General features: G+C 39.3%; 1 protein-coding gene and 1 pseudogene across 4 annotated transcripts in view; both read left to right on the top strand.

Moving 5' to 3' along the window:
• The window catches only part of SYT1 (synaptotagmin 1), a 533241-nt gene that overhangs the window by 288469 nt on the left and 230884 nt on the right, over positions 1-13888 (top strand). The gene's annotated exons all lie outside the window — the stretch shown is intronic.
• LOC133363547 (5S ribosomal RNA) lies at positions 4293-4411 on the top strand (annotated as a pseudogene).

The raw sequence follows: 13888 nt of genomic DNA, 5'->3' as shown, positions 1-13888 counted from the left end.
ATGATTTCTGTCTTAATTTTCAATCAGAGAATTTTTTGTTTGTTTGAATGGTATGCTCCGAGCAACTGAGGTGATGCTTAATGTAGCATGCTGAATGACATCACTAGGGCCTGCCCCATGACATCACTAGGGCCACCCCTGAAATCTCAGGGTTTGGGATGCTTCTGATCTGGCAACCCTATATTCTATATCTGTTTATTGTATAACTCAGCTACAAGGAAATCTGTTAAAGATGGAGCCAAAGTAGAAATCTTAAATGTATCTTTGCATTTAACACTCAGGTTCACTCACTAAGGGGCCTTTGGCAACACACAAATTGCATAAGCTGGGAGAACTGATATTTAGTAGAATCAGAGCAGGCATGGTGGGGTTTTATATCTTTTTCTCCCCAACTGCAGTACTGAGGAAAATCCCTTTTCTGAACCTGGTATTAGCTTTGCGTGGGAAATCCCCATTGGTGCCAATGGGAATTTTCCCTCAATGCAAATGTTAGTGTCAGAGGAGGGATTTGTTTACAGAACTGCAGCAGGGGAGAATTTCTCCTCAGGTCTGCTCTGATCCAGTTAATTTTCAGCCCCCCTACCCGCCCAGGTTATGCAATTAATTTAAGAAAGCCTTTGCATCATACTTAATATCACATCTAGTTTGGCCCATGGGTTTTGCTGTCTCAGATATGATGAAATGAATAGAACCAACTCAGTTAAGTCTGGACACTCCAGCACTACTACTACTACTACTACTACTACTACTACTACTACTTCTTCTTCTTCTTCTTCTTTATTGTTATTATTATTAAGCAGATGGTAACTTATGTCTGTTCCTTACAAGGTTTGCTTATATTCATAAAGTTGTAGTCAATTACCCATTACAATAGAACAGAGTTCATCAATTGTTGTCATCTGCGGGCTTCATTCTAGTTGTCCACAGTGTGTCTATAAAAATACAATTTAAAATCATGCAGCATTTAGCACAGCACATTACAATTTCTACAACAGGCGGAGAAATCATTGTGGTCCACCAAAGTTCTCAGAAATTTTCCAGTGGTCCATGTGAAATAAAGTTTGGGGACCACTACAACAGAGGATTATTGTCTGTCATGTACATTCACAGAAAACTGGACGACCGAAAAATGCTTACTTTCCCTGTTGAGTTGTTCATGAGTGTTCATGTCTCACTTCTTCATTAAATGATCGTGATCTATTTATTTTTTCAAGTTTACATCCTCTACGTGGCTTCAAAGCCTTGTAAGTGGTAACAGCTGATCTGCGCCTTGCAATAAAGCCAGGATAGGAAATAAACAGGGCAGAAATGAATATGACAGCAAAACAAATAATTTGCTAAAGAGACAGCTGTTAAGAAACTGATTACTCAAAGCATAAGTAACAATATTAAAGATTTCATTGTACAACAGCACTCAAATTTTATAGAAGCTCTCTAATACAATGTACTGGGAATATCATTGTTTTGTTCTCTCTGTATTCTGGCATACAACACTCAATCATATACTGTTGAATCATTATGGAAATGCAAAAAAATATTGTAGAAGTTGTATGTGAATGCAAAGTATTCTTAGAGCATTATAGGATAATATCTTTCTACAAATACAGTGATATTCACAATAGGAAGAGACAGTCAACACATCAGTAAGACAGTCAGGGTACTTTGTTTATTTTATATTTTGTATACTATGTAATATATAAAATATCTCTGGCTTAGCAGATAAGTGGTGTACTATGACCTCTCATCCCTTTAATCCCTAGGGGATGAGTGCAACTAAGATTTATCTTTCCATCTGTGAAACTGGAACAAGAGTGACCTACTCAGAGGGTTGTTATGGACCTAAAAAGTAAGACTGTATGAACAAGATGCGGAAGGAAAGACTTGAAGCTTTTATATACAGTTGTGATAAATAATGGCACATTTCTTATATGATTCTCTGTTATCCAGATTGTTGTGTTAGATTGTGTCCACACAGTATCTTTTCCCAGTTATTGTTGCTTCAAACAGCAAGTAGGAAGAAATGGTACCTGAAAAACTGAAATCCAACTTGTGCAGGGGTGTATCTATTTATTTTAGGGATTTATATCCCACCCATCAAAAAATGCCAAAGCAATATAAAATCAGAGATCCAGTTGTTGTTTTGAAAACATGCAGAATAAAGGCAGCAAGATTTGAAATTTTAAAATAGCAGAATATGAATTTTGCTGAGATTTTTTTTAAAGCAGATTACAAGGTTTGGGGAAATAGAATAAGGGTTTTACTCAGTGTACATAGGTGGCTAGGCAACTCTCTCTGGGAGAAGCATTTCAGTATCTGAGTCATACAGTTGCTGATACTTATTATTCTCTTCACAATGATTCTGCAATTCTGTTTGGATTAAGCAGTCAGCAATGGAGACCAGGTGACAGATGCACATACTTCAAAAGTGTTCATCTTGCAAACTGCTCTAGGGTAACTTAACGCTAGTGTTTTTATACAAACACTGGGTTGTTTGACCATCTTCCAGTTATTCAAATAAAAGATGGGTTAAAGAATGAGAAATGATAGGCATGATGTCCTGCACAAAGGTTTGTTTTATTGAGGTCAAGCTGGAGGCAACCTGGGAAGTTGCTGGGAACTGCAAGTGGGTAGAGTGCATTTGTGCCTGGGCCTTCTTGTTGGCTTCCCAAAGGGATCTGGTTGACTACTGTGAGAACAGGATGCTGGACTAGATGGGCCTTTGGCCTGATCCAGCAGGCTCTTCTTATGTTTTACGTATGATTTCTGTAGGAGCTCTGTACAATATATTTTTTAAAAATGTAAAGCTGTATAACAAGCAAAAAAGGAAACACAAAACAAAACTCAAGTATATCACTTTCATGGTTGACATGGGTAACAATGAGAATGAACTATATAGAGCACAGATGGGCAACCTTCAGCCTCGGAGCCACCTCTTCATTTTATGCAAACCCTGATGCCTCCTGAAGCTGCCCCATTCTTGCATCTCATAAAAGTTCCTTCTTTTCTGTTCAGTTTCCCCTTATTTTATGCAGGCTTTTTAAAGTGTTTTTCCTTACCCCTTTCATGTAGTTTCAGATCAGTTGGAATGGGTACTGTTTTATTTGAAAAAAATAAATCAATGTGTGTATTTTTACTTTGCCCAGTGTATATAGCTTGGGGAAAAATATGTTTTCCCCCAACTGTGTAATAACAAATTGGTAAGGCTTTTGCTTTGTGTGTGTGGGAACATATATCCTTTGTTTTCTTAGTGAAGAGTAGCCACATCAAGCAGAGTGTGGATTCTAAAACTGGGAATTCTTATCTAAGGTAGCCAGAGTGAAAATTGAAGCAGGGTGGTCATTATTCTAGATTTGTTAATATGGAACACTTTGATCTCTGGCTCTGCCCACCATTGACATGCGCCCCCCAACAGATTACCTACAAGGAAATGTGGCCCTCAAAGGTTGCCGACCCCTGAAAAAGAGGGGCAACTAAATTATACTTGACATTATATAAAAACGAATAACAAAACATTTCTAAAACAAGTCATCAGAACATTGGTAATGGTACAAATATGGAACAATATAGCTCCAAGTTTTACTGGACAACTAGTAAGTGAGGGAAGATTCCAAGTGTACTACACTACTTGCTTGTGTTCCTGCTGTCTCTTCCCTTTCATAGAAGCTCCTTGTTGTGTCCAGAGGCCTGGGACTCTTAGGAATAAAAACCTGGACTAAGACGTTGGTTGTTAAGTGAAGAGGTTTGTTGCAGAGTACTTTCCCAGTTATATACAGGCTAGTGTTCTTCCTTCCATAATTCTTTGTAATTCCTAGGGTGAACCAGGCTATGTCTAGCCCAGAACATTCTGGAATCCTGGTCTGGATCAAGGAATGAATCTGCAATAGATATTGCACTCCTTTGACCACTTTCCTGGCTGGTTCCATCTCACCTGTTGTAACCTTCAACCATAGCAGTAGCAGCATTGACTTTGGCTTCATGACCAAATTCTGGCCCACCTTCTCTGCTTCCAGCTACCTGAAACTTCACCAGTTATTTCAGCCTGATCCTGTGAGCACCCATACTGCTTGTCTAGCACAAATTAAGAAATCATCAATATCACAGAACTGGAAATGAGCAATGTTTCACTGTTCCTATGAAAGCATGCAATTCCTATGTATATTTACTATGAAAGAAACCAAGTGGGATTTTCTTCCATTTATTTATTTATACTTAACAAATTTAATATACCGCTTGATAAATTTGTGAAGCACACATTTATATTAGAAAAAAATGGTATAATAGAGTAATAGCATGTCTACTGCCATACTATCCTGAACACACCCAATCTCATTTGATCTCAGAAGCTAAGCAGAGTCAGGCCTGATTAGTACTTGGATGGGAGACCGCCTGGGAATACCGGGTGCAGTAGGCTTAGAGGAAGGCAATGGTAAACCACCTCTGAATACTTCTTACCATGAAAACCCTGTGAATATATACAAAAAAAGATTCATAGGGTCACCACAACTCATAATCGATTTGAAGGCATATAACAACAACGAGTAATAGCATACTTCAATGGAATTAACTGTCCTCTCGTTAACTTGGAATTTTCCCCTAAATTTACTCTGAGGTGTAGCAAGACCTGGTTTTGGTAACAACAGCTTGAGATCCATAATTAGCATATTGTTGCTTAGGGAATGCCCTTTACTGTACATGAATAGGTGCCTTGTGAGAGACATGACAAGCATCACAAAAAGAATGGTAGTTAAACTGCAAATCTGTTTGGACTAACTATGACCTGCTTGGCTGTGCCTGCTTTTTGTAACTTGAGGAAGCTCCTCAGAAATTATCCTACATTGTGTTAATCCCATATAATGAAGGAAACCTTCGTCAGAAGAACCTGTCAAAGGAAGTGCACCTTTGGATCTAACCAGGGCTAGTGCCAAGCATGACTGGGCTGTTGGGCACCAGCCTGCCCCAGGCCCGCAGAGCCGTAAGACTGAACACTCCCCCCTGATATAGATGATGTGGGGTTTAAATAAGCCTGCCCACTCCACCTACCTGTCACTTCAGGGTGTTTGCTCTGCATGCTACGTGGGCATGCCTGCCATCACCCAAGATGGCAGTGGAGGGTGTCAAGCCCTTAGGGATGCCCCCACCACCATCTTGAGTGATGGCAGACTTGCACACACAGTGTGTGGGGCATGTGTGCTGATGAGACAGGTAGGTAGGGTGGGCTTATTTAAGCCCTGCACCGCCTGTATCTGGGGTGGGGGATCCTGCAGCCGTGGATTGCTGAGCAGGAGCTTCACCATCCAACCCTAAAGAGAGCCCCGTCAGGGGCCCCTTGGAGCCACCGGGACCCTTGGCCAGGGCTCAACCTGGCTGCCTGCTGGCACCGGGCCTGAATCTAACCCATACTTTGTTTAATGAACAGCCAATGCTGAATTTCCTCTCACCTAAGAAATCTGTGCACTTCCACCAGAGTTCCAAAGAGGAATCATGGTTGGTTCCAGGTAAAAACTTGATTGTTTTGTTGTAGATACCACTGAAAAGTGCAAATACAGAGCTAAAATGTTCTATTAGCATGATATTACCAATTACAAAACTCCCTCAGCATAAATAAAAAAGGGGCGTTAATGTTTCTGTTTCTTCCTGATGATACTAACTGCCCAGTATTGACTCAGAATCAAGTCCCATTTATATCAATAGGATTTACTTCCAGGTAAGAGTGCAGCTTTAACAGATAACAGACACCTGATTTAAAAATCCTAACTGAACATTAAATTCCTTGGGGGAGGGGGAGATGGGGGAATTTGCCTTGATGCAAGAAGCCAACAGAGACAAACAACATGACTTTATATTAATGCCACTTGCGAAGGAACATTGTGTCACTAACAGAGAGATGGATGGAACAAAATGTTTCTCCATTTGGCATAAGGCTTTGCAATGGCATAAACTGCAATAAATCAAAGGCTCAGGAGCATTAGTAAAATAACGGAGGGGGATGCTTAAGTCTAGCTGTAGAAGAGTCTGCTATTACCTATCATTCAAGTAGTACACAGTAGTGTAAGATTTTAGTCTTATCCAGATCATTAAGCATACAGTTCATATTAAATGTGTAATAGACCTTTATTTTTGCATTTTGCTTGTCATCTGTTTGTGCCTATAAAGTGTACAGTCTTTTAACCCTTCCCTCTATAGGGATTTTTATCAACCAGCAGGATAAGGAGTCTTTGAATAAAGAAACTGGGGAAATAGACATGGCAGGTTTCAATTTTCATATTTTTCATATGCTGCATGTGCCAGCAGTTGATAAAGCAGCTCTAAAGATGGATACACGCAGCTATTTCTTTCTACCACACTTTTCAGGGGTTTTTTTGGTTGGTTGGTTGGTTTGCAGTCACCTACACGTAGGAACATACCTTCGTACTAAAGAGGCTGCTTTTACCATTGTGATAGATTTGCAAGGTCTACACTTGGTAGCTTCAAATCCGCTATTTTCCATTCACACTAGTAGCCAGTCCTCTCTGAAGGATCAGTGTCCCCACTCTCTAATTTTACATGTTTACTCCCTCTGGTTCAAGGCTCAAGCCTGGAGAGTGGATTGATGTGAAATTGACAAGAAAAAATGAAACTGACAAAGCCCCCTTCTCTGTTGTCCCAGCCTAGACAATGGGGGGGATGAGTGAAAAGGCAAAGTAGGTAGCAGCTGCAGCAGCTTTTGCAAGTGGCAGAGAGAGAGGGAGCAAGTGATGGGGTATTAAAAGAGAACCCACCCACTAAAAAAAAATCAAAGCAAGGCACCTACAAGGCACCTACAAGGCACCTACTGCTCAGCTGAGACGGTTTTTCCTTTCCTTTTTGCATTATAATTGGATTGTGTGAATATGGATTTAAAGGGGAAAACTGCATTATAGCTTCTCCTTGCCTCCAATGTCATGAGAACCATGCAAATTACAAGGGAATGCAAGTAGCACCAGACACATACTAAATTGCCATGTGGATGAGCCCACAGTGAACCTGGGATTATGAAGTCTCCAACATACCATAGACTTGGGACTTCCCATACTCTCAATCCTTTGACATAGTTTGAAGAGAGAGGCAAAATAGCATTAAATAGCTATGGTCACAATCCAGCCAAAGTTAAACTCTTTGCAGAACCGCTGATTTCATTGGGAGACATTTAAGCACATACTTATCTTTTTCCCATTGAAATTAATGGGACACCAGAATGCTTAGATTGTACACATTTGGTGCAAGCCCCAAACCAATCCAGATGGTGTTTGTTGTGACTAAGTTCCATTGAAACCAGTGGAGCAAATTAGTCACAACTGAATCCTATTGCTTTCAGTCAGACATGCAGAACAATCCTATGCATACCTACTCAGAAGGTCTACTGTGTTCCATTGAGCTTACAAGAAAATGTGCATAGAACTGCAGCTTTAGTTATGACCGACTTTAGCAGGCTGAGGCCCCTGAACTTTACCTTGTCACGGAAGATCAGCTGTTGCAGGAACAAACAATGAACCTTTTGTTGGTAAAACACCAGACTGGTGTTTTATTGTGAGTGTATTCTGCAACTGGTGCACTAGTGGTAGATTATTTTGCTTTAGTTTGTTCTGCAATGCTTCCCCAATGCTACCACATTATTGCTTTACAGAGGAGCAACAAAAGTGAAACAAAAATAAATCAGAACTTTTGTGGCATTAAAAGTGACAGGATTTCAGCAGGAAGTTATAGAATATGCAGTGATTACAAATGAAGCAGCGTGGCTGCCCGAAAACCGTTGCAGGATTCTGTGTGACCGCCCCAATAGCATTGTGAGCACAAATCGTCAGGAATGAGCAATGAAAAGGTTATCTGGAGAGGACCTATATCTACACTGAGATAGCAAGGTCTCATTACCAGGACTGTAGGCAGATCAGTAAAAATAACGCAGAAAAATAATGGTCACATCTCTCTAGCATCCAGCAGACAAAAAGCCAAGTGAATTTCAGTCTGCGTATCCACCTTTACCTGTATTTGTTTCACTCTGCTCACCTTTACTAACAGGAAAGTGTGTGAGAGTTTATAGATAGATGGATGAAAAAAGTAATGTCAGTTTATATACTCTAGTGACAGCAATATGAGACAAACACTAAGAATGTCTTTCTTTTGCAACTGTCATGCTAAAGTCAAGCTAAATGAAGATCTCTTCAGATAGAATTGCACAAGGATGAAAACTGTTCTCTCTCCTGATGCCCCATGGTACAATGAGATGAAAACAAACTGCCATGGTCATAATATATTTATTTTGAACTACATGTTCCAGTGGTACATTGAAAATATAGACTTATGCAAACTGCTTGTAGATATAATTACTGGATGTAATTGCAGCACAGCTGAAGTAGCAAAAACAAATGACAATTGCCCAAGCAAATAAAACTGCAAGCATCAAGAAGACAAAAAGTTTTCCAATAAATTGTTCATTTTGACCTGCAGTACTGTGTGGGTAAAATTGGACTGCAATCATTGCAATTTTTTAAAAATGAAAACATTGGGAGAAAAAGAAAACTGCAGAAAAATGGCATGGAAATTACTGTCTTCAGTGTGTTTTTAAGAAAACCTTTTATGAAGCATCACAGTGAGTGGGCAGCAAATACAGAAACCACAAGACAAATAAAGCTTTAAGTGCAGACTAAAGAAGCCTATCTCTGTCTGTACAGCCAGCTTTTAGAAACAGTATATATTTGCCTGCAATGTAGAATGGTTTGGGTATAGTAGGCCATCATCTTTTTCATTGTATCATTGGCCTACATGCTAACTACATTCAATTTCATTGCTCTAGTGTCTGCCCCAGCTTCCTATTTAGCCATCTGAGTACAATGCAAGATGTAAGTTTTGACCATGACGATCCTAAGATGCTTAGGCTGTACATAGTATCCTATATGTCCCACTGATATAATCAAGGTAAGCAACCTCATAATAATGGCAATGGCATACCGAGAAAAAGTGGCTGTACCATAGCAATAGAACTTCTTTCATTCTCAGAGCTTTATTTTTATCAAGGATATAAAGCAAAAATTATGTGTAGGAAGGAATTTTATTTCCTCCCCCCACCCTTAAAAACCATGGATGGCTCCAAACTTTGGTCATCCTATCATGTCCAATGAATTATAACATCCTTTGGAAGAAATAATAATTGCATTAATGTGAACCACATATTGAACAAAAGATGTACTCTAAGTTATATTCTGTAATTACTGTACCATGTAAAAAGTCCTGTTCTGTGTTCACTAAAATTAGATTAAACTCTGAGGCTATAAAACAATAATGATCATGAGCTTGTTCAATCAGTATCAACATATCCATAATTCTGTGGTAACAGATTAATGTATAGATGTATTATTCAGTGTTCCTTTATTAAGTCTATGATTAAGGCATTCCAAATGCACAGGGCCAGCTAACCCATTTTGTAAAATCAGAATAATTACATTTCAGGTAATTGTTCAAATTAGTTAACGTACACGAAAAAAAGATTTGGGATTGGAAGGAAAGATTCTATGTCCTGTTTTCAAGGAGTACAATAGTCATTGCAAAAGATGAATAAGCATGTTATTTTATATTTCAGTAAACAACAGCTGGAATCTTCTGAGAGTGTTCTTGAAATCAAATTTATGCTGCCTGAAGCAAAATCTGTTTATTTTCTTATTTTATTTAACTTGACAGGATACTGTTTTCATTAACATTTTCTATTTGACCTTTTGAATCAGAGAACCTCTCTCTCTCTCTCTCTCTCTCTCTCTCTCTCTCTCTCTCTCTCTCTCTCTCTCTCTCACACACACACACACACACACACACACACACACACACAAACATTCCACCAAAACTTGTTGCTATATAAGAAGTATCAGTTTTGCCTTAAACTCATGAAATTCACCATCCAATTATATGGATTTTTATTATTATTTTAAGGAAACCAACCACACACATTTGATTAAATATATCCTATTTTATAAATTAAATTAAAGTTCATCAAAAGGCTCTTTGTGGAAACATTATATCATTGCAAATTAAAAACAATTTTAAACAGATATTTCATACTAACAAATTATAATTAATTTCACATATAGCTAAGCAATTTTACAATTTCTTCAACAAATACTACCACTAGTCATCAATTTTCACTCATAAACATGATGATAGGAAGCAAAATTACTTCCAATACTTCATTCCCAATACTTTTATATTAAACTGTATTCTTCCAATACTGAATATATTTATGCCAACTTTTCAGTCTTTTTTCATTATTGCTACAGCTTTCCACAATTCCTTGTAATATTATGTTTTGTGCATTAATACTGTATGCCAGATATCTTTTCCCAATTCCCTTGGAAATGGTTTGCTGTTTTCCAGTATTTGACTACCAATATCCAGGCAGCTGGCAGATGTTCCCTACCATTTTCCAATAATTATTTAGTAGTATCTGATTTACTCTTCCTAAAAAAATAACTGTAGGGTCCATAATTAATTTTTATCACCTTACTCCAAAATGTATTATTATTGTTATCATTGGAATCCCAACAAGCACATCTAAAATCAGTATCATCTTGTCCACATGCTATTAGGAGCTTACTGTCATTACTGTATTCAAGCAGCAATCCTAAGGTGGTTGGTGGAGGGTTAAATCCAAAGGCAGTCCAACTGCCATATCTCTGTTGGGCTCTAGTCAGCACAGCAGAAGTGGTGGCTGAGGAACACTCTTGTGTTCTTCTATATCCTGGTGGTTGTTTTTTTTAAAATATATATATTATTTATTACATTTTTATCCCATCCTTCCTCCCAAAAGAAGCCCAGGGTGGGTTTTTATTGGAAACAATGAGAGGGAAAGGGAATGGAAAAATTTAACACAGTCCTGAATGTGTCTAAATTTTTCACCAGTTTGGAGGTGTGTGTGTGTGTGTGTGTGTGTGTGTGTGTGTGTCAGAGAGAGAGAGAGAGAGAGAGAGAGAGAGAGTCAGAGGACTGGGATGGCTTTTGATCAAAGATGCTTCTCAATCCTCCCCCATCACATTCCAGTTTTGGCCATATTTGGGCCAGGGCATCAGAGACTTAAGTGGTGGCGGTGGGACAGGGTAGTCCAACATTGGATCTTGAATTTAAAATACTCCATAAATATTATTAATTAATTGATTGATTGATTAGATTTATATTCCACCCAGTTAAATTGCCTCTGCCGAACCCAGGAGTTGTGTTTGTCCTGATCTTTTGGCAGCAATGGAGGCTAGAGTGAAATGTGAAGCAAAAAGGGCCAAGATGCCTGACAGGATGTATTAGATTGTGCAACAGATGATGTCTGCTTACATAATTGGGAGTCTTCTCACATAATTTAGTGTCTATTGGGTTCCTTGTAGAGAGAAGGATCGAAGTCTATTTCCAAACAGAGGTGGCCACAAATAAGAATAAATTCACACTGAAAATTTGCTTATTGATGTCAGAGTCAGATATTCCTGTGTCCGCCGTGGCTGTGTTGCTGGTGGCCAACAAGAACTGATGGCTTGAGCTGGTGGAGCTGCTCTAGTTTTGAATGAAAATCGTCCTTCCATTTGACATTAAAAAGGGGAGAGGAAAAGTAGATTGAACTAAATGCTAAAGCAGTTAAAAATTAACTGTGGGCAAAAAGTATATTGTAAATTCCCAAGTCCTCAACAGCGAAAGCTGAAAGCAAAGCTTTGAATTAAGATTTAAATTATATGGGGTTTTTTTATATACTGAGCCACTGAACTGTAAAGAACCTTAAATGGTCTTTATCAGTATAGCACGAGGTTTGCCAGTGAGCTGCTTTTACTCAATGTAGTACTGTACACAGAATGTATTTTACAGCCTTGGGCTTGTAGTTTTGATAGAACTTCTCTCTCTCTACCTAGTCAGAGGCAGTATGTTTCTGAAAACCAGTTGTCGGAAGCCTCAGGAGGAGAGAGTGTTCTTGCACTCAGGTCCTGCTTGCGGGCTTCCCCCAGGCACCTGGTTGGCCACTGTGAGAACAGGATGCTGGACTAGATGGGCCACTGCCCTGATCCAGCAGGCTCTTCTTATGTTATGTTCTCTCTCATTCCTCCATTGTATCATTTCTGAAAATCTGTATTAAACAACAAAAAAAGAATTACACCATTGTTGCAACATCATTCTGATTATGGTGCACGTAGGTTAAAAAGCCAAACGGTACTGCATCTAATCTAAAAGGTTAAACTCTAGAGCTCTTTAGATCTATCACTGAAATCCTTTCTTATCTTTCATGGCTAGCATATGCTTTCACAGTTGCAAAGGGGTGGGATGATCTATGGGCTGTAGCTCTCAGTGCACAAACTTCTGCATGTTTACTCAGAAGTGAGTCCCACTGTATTCAGTATAGGAATGGGATCCACTGGCCAGTGCTGCTTTGAAAGCATTCCATTGACCTAACAGACAGTATTGATTCAAGTTCGTTCTTTGTCTGCTATCTACTGCTTTTACTGGCCTGATTTTTTTCTCCCCAAAACTTTGATACTAATATTGATATTTTGTAAGGGAATATCAATATTTTGAAAGGAAAATGGCTTTGCCCCCCCCCCTCCTCCACTGTGACTATGGCTCGTTAGTTTTCACATTAGCAAGCAGAGACTGGCTGATTTCCTTTTGGAAAAGAAAGGAGGAAAGCAGCTTTGACTGCGCTCCTCATCCCCCACCTCCTCCTCAGTAAGCCTAGAGTCCTTAACATGAGTAAGACTCTCTAGTCTCTAACCTTGCCTTTTAATCATTTTAACAGGTTAACACTACAGAGATTAGAAAGCAAGGCTAAAGAGTCTCATCCACGTTATAGTATTCTATTTATACTGTATTATACTGTGAGTAAAATTAATAAAAGAACAATATATTTAAGGGAGTATTGTGGGGGGAATCCAGTCCGGGAAAGCTGCTGAAGTTCAGAGCAAACAGGATTGCTCTGCAAAGATGGAGAATATGTGAACCATTGAAAAATCCAGAGCTAAATCCTAATTCAGCTGTATTCTTGCCCATCCCTAATTCAATATGTTGAATATATTTCATCACGTCTTAGAGTGCTACCATATAAAACTGAAGATAAAAGTCTGCAGAATAAAGTCTGAAGGTCAAAGGATACCTGTAATAACTGTGAAAAACATTGTGTTGCTTTTCCATTGGTGACATGTATCAACATTGCTATCTTTGATCTGGCTGTCAGGCTCTGTGGGCGTTAGAACTGGGAATCCATTGCTTTTTTATACAGCTGCATATACTTAAACAGTAAAAGGTTCTTGGGTATTGGAGATACTCATTCCATCCATTGGCTGTTGCTGATAGGAAGTGATATACAGGTTTCCTGTTTAGCCTGGAGCTTTGCCTGGGCAATGAACTTTGGCATGACCATGCAGGTCTGACTGCTTGTTTGGCAACTAGATCAGCTCCAAAACTGAAACAGCTCCAAATCTGAAACAGGGCTCCTGTATCTTTTAAGAAAGAGATGTGGGGAAAGTTCTGCAAGTGTAACGTTTCCCATCATATAAGCCTTTCTCTCACCTTCAAACTGCATTCACCCAACACATGCAGGAGGGGATGGGTTGTTGCCAGCTGGGCCCTTCATGTCTTAAACTCCATGTGTTGAGTGGCTGTCTCTTACACATGTGCTGAGTGTGAATGGTGTTCTTCCTGCATACAACTGTATGTGCATAGACTAATCCATGTGACTGGAAACCTTGCATGACCAGGGTTACTGATCACATGCACAGAGACAAAACCTGAAGAATTGTTCGTGTGTAGAGCCCTGTCCACACCTTCTGTTGAATGCATGGACGTCAGGTGTGAGACTAGTGGGATGACCCTGCTGTGCCCTCCATGTGTACATTAACATGGTTAGAAGGCAAGAATAGTA

Source organism: Rhineura floridana, chromosome 8 (genome assembly GCF_030035675.1).
Source record: "Rhineura floridana isolate rRhiFlo1 chromosome 8, rRhiFlo1.hap2, whole genome shotgun sequence".
In the NCBI taxonomy this organism is placed as follows: domain Eukaryota; kingdom Metazoa; phylum Chordata; class Lepidosauria; order Squamata; family Rhineuridae; genus Rhineura; species Rhineura floridana.
The sequence above is the reverse complement of the archived record's forward strand: the minus strand, read 5'-3'. Positions and strand labels throughout refer to the sequence as shown.